Genomic DNA, 12,011 nt, shown 5'->3' on the forward strand with positions numbered 1-12,011 from the left:
ATAAGTGCATTTTAGTCAACATTGATATTTATGTTACTATCATAGATTCTTTATGCTTTCTCATGTTTGTACTGTCAAACAAAAAATGTTTAATGTTACAATTATAAAAATGTACATATGTACATTTATAAGAACTTCTGAAATAATGGTGTAAGTGAAATAATTTGTGAACCTAATCATGTTATTGTTAATTCACAATTCATCTTAGCTAACAGCATTTTTTTTTAATTGAAACTTACTTTACTGATAAAGGCACTCTGACTGTAAGCAACTTTGTTTGTTTATGCATATATACATGTACATTTTTTATATGAATATAGCTGTGGTATGAAAAATAAATTACTTGTTGTAACAATGAAATGTATGATGCAATCGGCGTTTTGCATTTGCGCCGATCTGCATTTCATTTGTGCCGATTTTTTCTTTCATTTGCGCCGATTTTTTTTTACAGGTAAATTACAGGTGAATAGATATTAGAAGAAGTGGTATGAGTGCCAATGAATGAACTCTCAATCCAAGTCATGTTCTTTTTCTTTTATCATTATAAACCTCCTCAGTAAGCCACTTGTACAAATTTAATGAATTATCAATCATAACTTGTATATAACTGTTGTCCCCTGCTCACCACGGGTAGTGGAAGAAGTCCTACAAGATACATCACCAGACTTTACATTGACTGTACCCGCTGTCTTTCGGACATCTACCACATGGTTATGCTCGTTCTGTGTTTTGACAATAGAATCCGTGGTGACTCTGGCTGTACACGATTTTATGGTACATTAGTAAAATGTGTTTCAGGACACTTATCTTCCGATATGTATGGCCCTCAATGATTAAAGAATTGACTCCTCGACTCGTTTCAGTGTACAATATGTCTATCATGTTACTATGTCATAGGAGCAAATATAAAATCGGCGCAAATGAAAAAATGAAATCGGCGCAAATGAAAGAATGAATATTTTCAAAATCGGCGCAAATGTCATACGCCCGATGCAATTACTTTGTTTTACATTACATGTCATAATAATGTGTATGGCTCCACAAACTACATGTACATAATGCTTGTTGAAATGAGATTTTGCAGTACTCTCAGAATGCTTGTCGAAATAAGATTTGTGATTAACTGTCAACAACACAACATACTATACTAATGATTTTTTTCTGGTTTCAAATGTAAATTAAAGTACTGTAGTTATAAATTGCTTATGTGTCAATAAAGAGAGCAAATTAAAGCTAAAAGCCTATACATAACTACAACACAAACAATTGAAAAATGACAAAAACTTACAATGCTAACAGAGTAAGTGAAGTCCATTTATGTAACAGAAAAGTTTCTACATGATGTGTCAGTTTTTTGTTGAGCCTACAACTTTTGTCGCAGAAAGTTCGACATAAGGATAGTGATACGTCGACGGTGTTTATAGCTAACTTCTTAAAAGCTTTATATTTTAGAAGGTTGAGGACCTTGATGCTTCATACTTCAGGGATAGAACTTTAGACTTTGGCAATGATAGCCCACAGCTTAAATTTTGTAGTCCACATATATAGTCCTATACAAGAAAAGCAGAAATTTCAGTAGCCCACATCAAATTTTAGGGACCATTGCCCTGTGGGCCCCTGCTAATTTCTTACCCTGTACTTTGTATATGGATGCCTCATGTTATGAAGTTTCTGTCAGTCACTTGTCCAATGTCATTGACCTTATTTTCATGGTTCAGTCACCACTTGAAAACAATTTAAGATTTTTTGTAATGTTGTATTCTCTCTTATTATAAGTAATAGGATAACTATATTTGGTATGTACGTACCTTGCAAGGTCCTCATGTAGGCTCCTGCTAATTTCATACCCTGTACTTTGTATATGGATGCCTCATGTTATGAAGTTTCCGTCAGTCACTTGTCCAATGTCATTGACCTTATTTTCATGGTTCAGTCACTACTTGAAAACAAGTTAAGATTTTTATACGACCGCAAAAAATTGAAAATTTTTTGGTCGTATATTGGAATCACGTTGGCGTCGTCGTCGTCCGTAGTAGTCGTCAGCTTCCGAAGACTTTTGGTTTTCACACTATAACTTTAGTATAAAAGAATAGAAATCTATGAAATTTAAACACAAGGTTTATGACCATAAAAGGAAGGTTGGGATTGATTTTGGAAGTTTTGGTCCCAACAGTTTGGGAATAAGGGGCCAAAAAGGGCCCAAATAAGCATTTTCTTGGTTTTTGCACTATAACTTTAGTTTAAGTAAATAGAAATCTATGAAATTTTGACACAAGGTTTATGACTACTAAAGAAAGGTTGGGATTGATTTTGGGAGTTTTGGTCCCAACAGTTTGGGAATTAGGGGCCAAAAAGGGGCCCAAATAAGCATTTTTCTTGGTTTTTCGCACCATAACTTAAGTAGAAGTAAATAGAAATCTATGAAATTTAAACACAAGGTTTATGACCATAAAAGGAAGGTTGGGATTGATTTTGGGAGTTTTGGTCCCAACAGTTTAGGAATAAGGGGCCTTAAGGGTCCAAAATTAAACTTCGTTTGATTTCATCAAAAATTGAATAATTGGGGTTCTATGATATGCCGAATCTAACTGTGTATGTAGATTCTTAATTTTTGGTCCCATTTTCAAATTGGTCTACATTAAGGCCCAAAGGGTCCAAAATTAAACTAAGTTTGATTTTAACAAAAATTGAATTCTTTGGGTTCTTTGATATGCTGAATCTAGACATGTACTTAGATTTTTTTATTATTGGCCCTGTTTTCAAGTTGGTCCAAATTGGGGTCCAAAATTAAACTTTGTTTGATTTCAACAAAAATTGAATTATTGGGGTTTTTTGATATGCTGAATCTAAACATGTACTTATATTTTTTATAATAGGCCCAGTTTTCAAGTTGGTCCAAATCGGGGTCCAAAATTAAACTTTGTTTGATATCAACAAAAATTGAATCCCCATGGGGTTTTCTTTTTATGCTGAATCTAAACCTGTATTTTGATTTTTGATTATAGGCCCAGTTTTAAAGTTGGTCCAAATTGCAGTCCAAAATTAAACTTTGTTTGATTTCAACAAAAATTGTATATATGGGGTTCTTTGATATATGCGTAATCTAACCATATATTTAGATTTTTGATGTTTGGGCTCGGTTATCAGATTGGTCCACATTGAGGTCTAAAGGGTCCAAAATTAAACTTTATTTGATTTTATCAAAAATTGAATTCTTGGGGTTCTTTGATATGCTGAATCTAACCATGTATTTAGATTTTGGATATTGGACCATAATAGGTAATGTCCAATTTAAAATTTAAAGTTTTTAAGTTTAAGTTCTTAGACCACATTCATTATGTGTCAGAAACCTGTGTTGTGTCAACTATTTAATCACAATCCAAATTCAGAGCTGTATCAAGCTTGAATGTTGTGTCCATACTTGCCCCAATGTTCAGGGTTCGAACTCTGCGGTCGTATAAAGCTGCGCCCTGCGGAGCATCTGGTTTGTAATGTTAAATTCTCTCTTATTATAAGTAACATGATAACTATATTTGGTATGTGCGTACCTTGCAAGGTCCTCATGTCGGTCATGTGGGCCCCTGCTTATTTCATACCCTGTACTTTGTATATGGATGCCTCATGTTATGAAGTGTCCGTCAGTCAGTTGTCCAATGTCATTGACCTTATTTTCATGGTTCAGTCACTACTTGAAAACAAGTTAAGATTTTTTGTAATGTTAAATTTTCTCTTATTATAAGTAATACAGGGGCGGATGCAGGAATTTTCGAAAGGGGGGGTGCTAACCCAGGGCAAACAGGGCAAAAGGGGGGGGGGGTGCAAAACATATGTCCCGATACAAATGCATTGATCAGCAAAAATAAAGGGGGGTGCGCACCCCCGGAACCCCCCCCCCCCCTGGATCCGCCACTGAGTAATAGGATAACTATATTTGGTATGTGTGTACCTTGCAAGGTCCTCATGTCGGTCAGACAGTTTTCACGTGACCTCAACCTCATTTCATGGATCAGTGAACAATGTTAAGTTTTCGTGGTCAAGTTCATGTCTCAAATACTATAAGCAATAGGTGAAGTATATTCGATGTACGGAAGGACTGTAAGGTGTACATGTCCAACTGGCAGATGTCATCTGACCTTGATCTCATTTTCATGGTTCAGTGGTTATAGTTGTGTTTTTGTGATTTGGTCTGTTTTTTGTGGAAGAAGACTTTGTCTTCTGAAGGCCTATGGTGCCGACTTTAAAATCATTGAGCCTCCGTATGCCGCATTCGTTTCTGTGTATTACAATTTCATAACAACTTCTGATTCCTGACACCGATTTTTACACATGATTAAGCATCTGAATCATTTAATTTGTAAATTAGGATTGAAAAACAACCACTATTGTAAATATGTTTCTGGTCTGTCTGTCCGAATGTAGGACAGAAACTCACAGGACAAAAAGACACAGACAAAAAGTCACGGACAAAAAGTCACAGGACAAAAAGTCACAATTTTTTTTTTGACTTTTTTCTTTGAATAAAAAACGCTTATTTTCAAAAAATATTTTTGTATTTCTCATGAACTATTGTATAAAATCTAACTTTGTAAACAAAATTTATCCAAAAAATATCAAAGTAAATCAAATAATTGTTAAGAAAACAAAGTGTCTAAAGTGGCTCAGCACTTAAATGGCTTCATAATGCCAAGAAATCTTTCTTTTACTTGATTAAAATTAAATAAATCAAAATTTTTCAAGTATAATGACACATTTCCTAAACTTTGATATGTATAAAATAAAATTGAGAAAGGAAATGGTGAATATGTCAAAGCGACAACCACCCGACCATAGAGCAAACAACAGCCGAAGGCAACCAATGGGTCTTCAATGTAGCGAGAATTCCCGCACCCGTAGGTGTCCTTCAGCTGGCCCCTAAAATATGCATAATAGTACAGTGATAATGGACGTCATACTAAACTCCGAATTATACACAAGAAACTAAAATTTAAAATCATACAAGACTAACAAAGGCCAGAGGCTCCTGACTTGGGACAGGCGCAAAATTGCGGCGGGGTTAAACATGTTTATGAGATCTCAACCCTCCCCCTATACCTCTAGCCAATGTAGAAAAGTAAAAGAATAACAATACGCACATTAAAATTCAGTTCAAGAGAAGTCCGAGTCTGATGTCAAAAGATGTAACAAAAGAAAATAAATAAAATGACAATAATACATAAATAACAACAGACTACTAGCAGTTAACTGACATGCCAGCTCCAGACCTCAATTAAACTGATTGAAAGATTATGTCTTCATCATATGAATATCAGGTACAATCCCTCCCGTTAGGGGTTTAGTATCATACTATCATAAAATATATGAGAAGAACATAACCCGTGTCATGCCAACAACTGTTTTTTTAGAAATAAATGTGTTTAGTTCCGATGCAAAGACCCTATCAGTGAATCAATGTTAAAGCCAAAATATGCAATCTTTAATGACCTGACAACAGTATCGTAACTATATCCCCTTTTAATAAGTCTATTTAAAGGTTTTGTTAGTTTCTGAGGAGAATACTGACATTTTTGTGCTTTATAAAGAATATTTCCATAAAATTTTGGATGTGAAATACCTGAACGTATAAGATGTCTGCATGTTGAGTTATATTTACGAATTATTTCCTTATACCGGTGATACAATTTAGTAAATGTTTTGACCAGTTTGTGATATCGAAAACCCTGGTGTAATAATTTTTCAGTAATACATAAATTTCTCTCGCTAAAATCTAATACATTGTTACATACACGAGCGAATCGTACAAGTTGAGATATATAAACACCATAAGATGGTGACAAGGGAACGTCACCATCTAAAAATGGATAATTAACAATAGGAAATGAAAAATCATCTCTTTTATCATAAATTTTTGTATTAAGCTTCCCGTTTATGATATAGATATCAAGATCGAGGAAAGGGCAGTGGTCATTGTTATCATTAGCTTTATTTAAAGTAAGTTCTACAGGATAAATTTCTTTAGTATACATACTGAAGTCGTCATTATTTAGAGCCAATATATCATCCAAATATCTAAAAGTATTGTTAAATTTTTGTATCAAATGTTGTTTTGATGGGTCTTTGCTAATTTTAGTCATAAATTGTAACTCATAACAATACAAAAACAGGTCCGCAATAAGTGGTGCACAGTTAGTCCCCATTGGAATTCCAATAACTTGACGATATACGGAATCTCCAAAGCGAACAAAAATGTTATCAAGTAAAAATTCAAGTGCATAAATAGTATCAAAGCATGTCCAATTGACATAGTTCTTTTGTTTATTGCTACTAAAAAATGATCTAAAAGAGTTTGAACATATGTACTCGCATTCCGACTTTTTAAATGCCCAGTTAATTAGGGATGTGAATTTTTTCTTAATAAGAATATGAGGCAAAGTGGTATATAGGGTAGAAAAATCAAAACTTTGAACAGATTCAAAATCACCAATATATGCATGCAATTTATCAAGTACTTCCAACGAGTTTTTGACACTCCAAAAGTAATTAATTCCACTATTTTCAAAGGCCTTATTTGAACAATTTATTATCAGGTTTTTTATTGTACCAAGTGTACTAGTAAGTAAAACAGACAATTTAGTAGTTGAACAATGGCTGGAAGATGAAATAAATCTATATTTGTAAGGTTTTTTGTGCAGCTTCGGAAGCCAGTACATAGTTGGGACTTTCATTGTGTTTGGTTCTGCTTGTAAAGAAGTAGCTAAAAGTTTATGTTTGTTACAGATGTCGTTTTCTGAAAATGAAGTCAGTTGGAATGTTGGTGAATTCGTGATTTCCTTTTGCAGAACCTCTATATAAAATTTACGTCAAACAATAATGATATTATTCGCAGCTTTATCAGCCGGGACAAAAACAAATTCCTTGGCTAGTTCTGTTAGTTTATTTTTGATACGCGAAATAGGGTTTTTATAGTTTTTGTTGAGGGTAAAATGTTCTTTAAAATGTTGTATTCGAATATCAACTATCTTCATTACTGAATTAAAAAAAGAGTCCAAAGATTTTTTGTCAGCTTTTTCCCGTTTTACCCATTTCAAACAGTAGGCGCGGAGTGAGTCGTTGATGATATTACGACACTCATTCCAGTTAATAGTTGACGGGGGACGATATTTAGGTCCTTTACTGAGGAATGATTTTAACTCTCGGTCGCGAACGATGTTAAGGTCTCCTGTTATAACATGGGAAATTGGTCCATAGGTGTATTCTGAATTACTGCAGTTACACGACATAGGTGTATTTTCAGTGATATTTACATCTTTACACAATTGGCTATAATTAAACACATATTTTCGGGTAGATTTCTTGTAAATATAACAAATGAGAGGGAGTTCAGTATTATCAAAATATCCAGGAATTTGGTCTTTAACAGAATGGTCGTTAAAAATACCGGCAATATTTACAAAATCAAAACCTCTATTGACATACTTTATTTTAATAAAATGTTTTTTATGATCTTCAGGGCGATCAATTTTTGGAAACAGTTTAGAATAACAATATGCCATTATAATTTGGACAATTTCATACTTAGGACTGTAATATGAAATTGTGTTGCAATCCTCTAAAATTTTATTTAATTTATTTATAGGTAAAGAACAAAGCTTGGTTAACAGATAATGTCTGCCGTTGTTTTTTGAAATGGAAATTAGGTCCGAAATATTTGTATGGTTGGTCCGAAATTTTCTTTGATTGCGATTTTTTCTGCGTCCATGAGAACGATTTTTACGAACAGTTTTAGAAACTATATCCAAAATGTTAACAGAATCGGTTCTTGATATATTGCCAATTCCCATGATATTATCATTAAGACCGAGAGGGTAGACTGTCTGTAATTTTTTAATCCAATTTAATTCATTTATTTTTCGTGATCGTACAAACTTGGAATGAGATTCACCAGGCTGCTTATTTACTACTTCTAAAGGTTGAACTGTTAAATATTTAATAGGATGACTGTGCTTCTAAAGATGTTGATAAATGATACTTTTGAATTTATTGGGTCTTTTAAAACGATACAGGTGTTCTTGCGTGCGTTTAGATAAATATCGCCCAGTTTCACCTACGTACTGAATACCGCATCCCGGTTTGTTTCATGTGAGTAAATAAATAATACTGTTTGTTTTTCAAGTAATATCAGTTTCAAAATTTAGAGAAAATGTGCGACCATTAAATGTGGACCTTACTGTATTGTTGGTGGAAAGACGGGGACACGTAAGTCATTTTTTGGCATGACACTTATCGATAGAAGGGTAACCACGATTTTTATTGTTAAAAACGTTAGCTATTGTAGTATTTTTAGATAAGCGATTCTGAAGATTGAGACGTGTAGATACCCTTTGAACGAGTTTAGTATTTAATATTTTTCCATTTCTAAGCTTCATATTTGTTTTTTGGTATGTAGATTTATTACAAAGGAGCAAAGACTGGCTATATGTATTAAAAAGTAAATATTTCAAGATATTTCTCTTATATATTCAAACAATTGTCAACATATTATTTGTGTCTTTTTGTCCTACCAAATTTGTGACTCTCTGTCCGTTTACCTAGTCCTATAACATATGACTTCGCATTCTTATTCAATTTTTAACGTTTTTATACTGATATTTTCATTTTTTATTTTTTTTTTAATGGTGGTAGTCCTATAACATATGACTTCGCATTCTTATTCAATTTTTAACGTTTTAATACTGATATTTTCATTTTTTATTTTTTTTGAATGCTCGGGTGGCATATTGATAGTAAAAAAAAATATATCAGAACAGTAAATAGAAACAGTAAAGAATGCCCCCGAGGTCATATGTTATAGGACTATCCGTTTACCGTCTGTCCCTCCTGCTTCAGGTTAAAGTTTATGGTCGAGGTAGTTTTTGATGAAGTCGAAATCCAATCAACTTGAAACTTAGTACACATGTGTTCCTTATTTTATAATCTTTCTAATTTTACTGCCAAATTAAATATTTTACATAATTTCACAGTCCACTGAACAAAGAAAATGATTGTACTTATGACACATTCTTGTTTGAAAAAAAACGTCATAACGATAATGGAACAAAGCAGGCTGGGTTAGTGGGGCTGCTTTTATGTTAATTCAAGTTACCTTTTATTCACTTTCTTCCACCTCATAGCTATCAGATCTTTGATTCTTATACTGTATGCAATAGGTCTACTATATTTGGTGTATGGAATGATTGTAATGTGTAGATGTCTAGCTGGCAGGTGTTATCTGACCTTGACCTTACTTTCATGGTTCAGTTGTCAAAGTTAAGGTTTTGAGTTGGTCTTTTTTTCTAATACTATATGCAAAAGATCAACTTTATTTGGTGTATGGAAATATTTTATGATCTGTGTGTCAGTCGCGCAGGTTTTATATGACCTTGACCTCATTTTTCAAGTTCATTACTCAGTGTAAGTTTTGTGTTTTGGTCTGTTTTTCTTAAACTATTAGCAATAGGTCAACTATATTTGTTGTATGGAAGAATTTTTAGCTGTACATGCCTGACTGGCATGGTTCATCTGACCTTGACCTCATTTTCATGGTTTATTGGTCAATTTTTAGATTTCTTGGTTTATGTTAAGTTTATGTGACAGTTGTAAATGATTAGTATAGAAGGCGAGACATTTCAGTGTGTGCACTCTTGTTAGTTGTATTGGATGGCTTGTTTCTTGTCTCATTGGTGTACATGTCCAGTTTGCTGTCACTATGACAGCCTTTTGTTTGTAATTTAGGAGGTTCCTGTTGAGTGTACTGCTGATGAAATATTAAATTTAAAGGGTTCAATACTCTCATACACCACACAAAGGTTTAATATCATCAAGAAAAGAATGTACATATATTGAAAGAGAAAGAAAAACAGTATTAAATCATACAAATTATGGTTGCATTAAGAATTAATTTGGATCAATTAAACACAATGCCTGAGGTTGATAAAGAATTTCAAAGGAACTTGCCATTAGTATTTAGAAAGCAGTAGCCATTATATAGAAATTGAAAGAAACCCTTACAAGTATCAAACGAAGTCCAACAAAAATAAAAGATAGTTGACAAACCCTAAAATAAGATGTAGTGAGACAACACCATCTCCACAAGTTAACAAAAATACAGTTCTTTCAAATAACACCATATGCTTCCATAAAAAGGTCTACGCAAGTAGTTATTTAAACAATGCTGCCTGCTTTCAATATACGTTAAAAGAGAGCTTCCATTAACAACAGCCTGTACTTTTAAAACAACATTTGTCAAGACAGTCACACGATATAAAGGGGAGTCATATAATGTAAAAGTTAATATAACATCCGATGATTTAGTCTGGATAGTAACCCTTGACTAAAGCGAAGATGAAAGTCATTTCGAACGCTCAAGTTAGATTGGCTAGGTCACAGTGCCGACGATGATTTGATTATACAAATTCAAAAACTAAAAATATTATACGTCTTATCTGTCCCTTCAAATAAAATTTGCATTTACAAAATCTCAATGATATGAACCGAGTATAAAAACTATACCGAAAAATGACAGCAGACAATATTAGAGGGTAGTAATGCCATTTACCGTCGGGTGTCGGCCATTTTTTTTGTCAAATTGATTAAAATTTTACCGTGATTCGTCAAAATATCCTTATCGTGATTCGTCAGAGGTCTCACATAATTATCGTTACCGTTATTTTTGGAAAAAAAATTAACGTGATTCGTCAAAATCATTCTATTTTTTTATCGTCTAAAAAAAAGTGCATAGTTTATCGTCATGCACCAAAAATTACCGTTAACGACATTTGGCAAGACATTTTACCGTTATTCGTTATAAAAGTACCCCCAATACCACCCTCATCAAATCATAATTAAAATACATTGCACATGTAATCTCATTGTTGTGCACCAAGTATAAAATCTACATGGAAAATGACCGCAGCTAATATTAGAAAGTAAAAAAAAATATGAATAATCACATTAACAGAATCATTATACTTTATCAACTTTGAAAAAAGGTTTACTTGTTTTTAAACTTTGAAAAAAAGGTTTATTTTTTTTAACTTTGAAAAAAAAAGGTTTATATTTTAAACTAATTTTCGTTCTATGTCCTTTTATGCTTCTTTTGTTATTTCAATTATTCAAATAAAAACCTGATAAATAATATGAAAATATTCAAAATATTTTAATCTTTTCTGTCCCTACAAATACAATTTGCATTGCACAATATCTCAATGTTATGAACCGAGTATAAAATCTACACCGAAAAATGACAGCAGCCAATATTTGAAAGTAAAAACCACGAATAATATAATAAGAAATTTATCACTTTATCAACAGCATGCAGTCTTTGAAAAGGGTTTTTTTTTTCATCTTAATGGAACCATTTCCGTCTTTGTTCTATTATGCGTCTTTTGTTATTTCAAATATCCAGATAAAACGAGGAACTAATGTTGAGGGTTTGCAGCTCATTGGATCACATGTGAATGAAGCTGTCTTTTCTATCCCTACATCTACTATTTAAAATTGAGAATGGAAATGGTGAATGTGTCAAAGAGACAGCAACCCGACCAAAGAGCAGAAAACAGCCTAAGGTCAGCAATTGGTCTTCAACATGGCGAGAAAATCCGATAGCAGGAGGCGGGCTTCATCTGATCCCTAAACAAAAAATGTGTACTAGTTCCGTAAAAATGAATGTCAAACTAAGTAAACTACATTGCACATAATCTCATTGTTGTGCACCCAGTATAAAATCTACATGGAAAATGACAGCAGCAAATATTAGAAAGTAAAAAATAAACCACCTGAATAATACATTAACAGAATCATTATACTTTATCAACTGCATGCAGTCTTTGAAAAAGGGTTATTTTTTTTACTTTGAAAAAAGGTTTATATTTTAAACTTATTTTCCTTCTATGTCCTTTTATGCTTCTTTTGTTATTTCAAACACAGGCACTCGTCTCAGAAAAAAATTCCTATATACCTTTATATATAACAAAAAG

This window comes from Mytilus edulis, chromosome 6, assembly GCF_963676685.1.
Source record: "Mytilus edulis chromosome 6, xbMytEdul2.2, whole genome shotgun sequence".
Classification (NCBI taxonomy): Eukaryota; Metazoa; Mollusca; class Bivalvia; order Mytilida; family Mytilidae; genus Mytilus; species Mytilus edulis.